Raw genomic sequence first — 1,830 nt, 5'->3', positions numbered from 1 at the left:
ATGCATAAAATATCTTGAGCTGCGCTGAGGGCCGCCGTATGGGGACTGCGTAAATGTGTTGTCCTCGGTGGGTTGGTGCAGTTGTCTCTGCAATAACTGTGCATGGGTCTCTGCTCCATTGTAGTTCGGTGTCCTTAAATGCTTCAACTGTGATTTGAGAGCTGGGATGGGCTTTCACCGCTTGATTTGACTTTGTTGGCGGCCATTCAATGTTAACCTGCTTTGGGAACTGAAGGTTTCTTTTAAACAATTTAACTGGTACACTTTGCTGCTTCTCTTTCCTCTAATACTCTTTGACAAATGAATTGGGTCGCTTCTCTCATTTGCTGTGGGTCTAATAAAAAATTAATGGCCACTGTTCGACCTCTGTTTCCTCTAGAACTGTCTTCTGCTCCTTTCTGCATGCTTCGAAGAAAAACGGGTCATTCGACACCTTTCGGGCTTGCTGTGGGCTGCGCGATGAAAAGATTCCCCATTTTGGCCTATTTTATCTAGCGATGCGCGCGCCTAGAAATTGCCTCAGAAACTGATTCTGAGGCTCTAGAGTGCGATTTTCGCCCTTCGCGCCAAAGTTGCTGATGACATCAGCATGACGGTCCTCGTACGACGGATGACGTCACAGGATGACATCAACATGATGATGTCAGCATGTACGGAGGTGACGTGGCAGTACGACGGGTCCGATGATGTGCCAGGACACGTGGCAGGGACGTGGCAGGGTGACTCGGCGGTACAGTGGCAGGCGGCCACGCAGGCGGATGACGTCAGCGTCGACGTGGTGCTGACGTAGGATGGAGGAGGGCGGTAAGCGGTTTCTGGGCACACCGCCTTTGAGGAAGAGTGGTTTTGTCAGTGGGGGCTCTGCCATAGCCCAGGAGGCGACGCGTGGCGGGAGTAAGGCGGTAATACCACCCATCTCCCAGACGCTAACCTTCGGGCGGCTCGGAGATGGGACGGACCCGCCAACCGTTGATCTGGGCGCAGAACGATCGGACGGCTGGCGGTAAGGATGAGTCAGCGGAGGGGTAAGGGGCGGGAATATACACGGAATATTCTAAATTTAATAAAGCGCGGTGGGATTTTAAAACTTTGGTTTATGTGGGTTTTGGGGGTTATAAACGGGCGTGGGTTCATATATTTACACTTGGGACTTAGGGATAGGGGCGAAATATGGGTTTTTTTTTAAGGTTTTAGGGCTAGGGGAGAGGTTGTTAGCATGACCAGGTGTCATCTAACTCCTGCTATGACACGGATGGGCTAAAAACAGCCCCAGATAGACTGCTTTTTCCCTGACTTAGAAGAAATATGGCTATATTGCCAGGGAGGGGATATTTACATAGGGGAGTTTTATATACATAGTTTTAGTAGAGGAAGGGGAAAACTGATAGGGAGTTATATACTAGAGTTAGTAGTTAATATGGAGATGATATGTAGGCGCTAAGGTGGGGGACCGTAGGGTAATTTTTAAGGGAAAAGTGACTCATAGATGAGAAATAAAGAATCCTTGAGTGAGGCAGATCTTCACTAAGACAAATGACATGGAAAATGATGAAACTAAGAGGAATCAAGCAGATCTTGACCTCTTTGGGGAAATTAGTGAGTGACTTGGGGAATTAGAAGAAGGGGGAGTTAGTGATGTCCAGCTTGAGCTCTTCCAGATGAAAACTACCTGATAACTGTGATTTGAAAAGATAAAACACTTTGTAACACAAAATTGATCATAAATCATCATTCTGCAACCTCACAGCTACCTACCCAGCCTACCCACCTAACATTTTTTCTTCTTTTGATTTGGGTGCACTTAGACTTGCGGACCTAGATTTACAATTT

This window comes from Pinus tabuliformis, chromosome 1_2 (genome assembly GCF_031772625.1).
Source record: "Pinus tabuliformis cultivar Carrire ecotype Pingquan chromosome 1_2, CPIR1, whole genome shotgun sequence".
Lineage (NCBI taxonomy): Eukaryota > Viridiplantae > Streptophyta > Pinopsida > Pinales > Pinaceae > Pinus > Pinus tabuliformis.
This window is presented reverse-complemented; position numbering follows the sequence as displayed.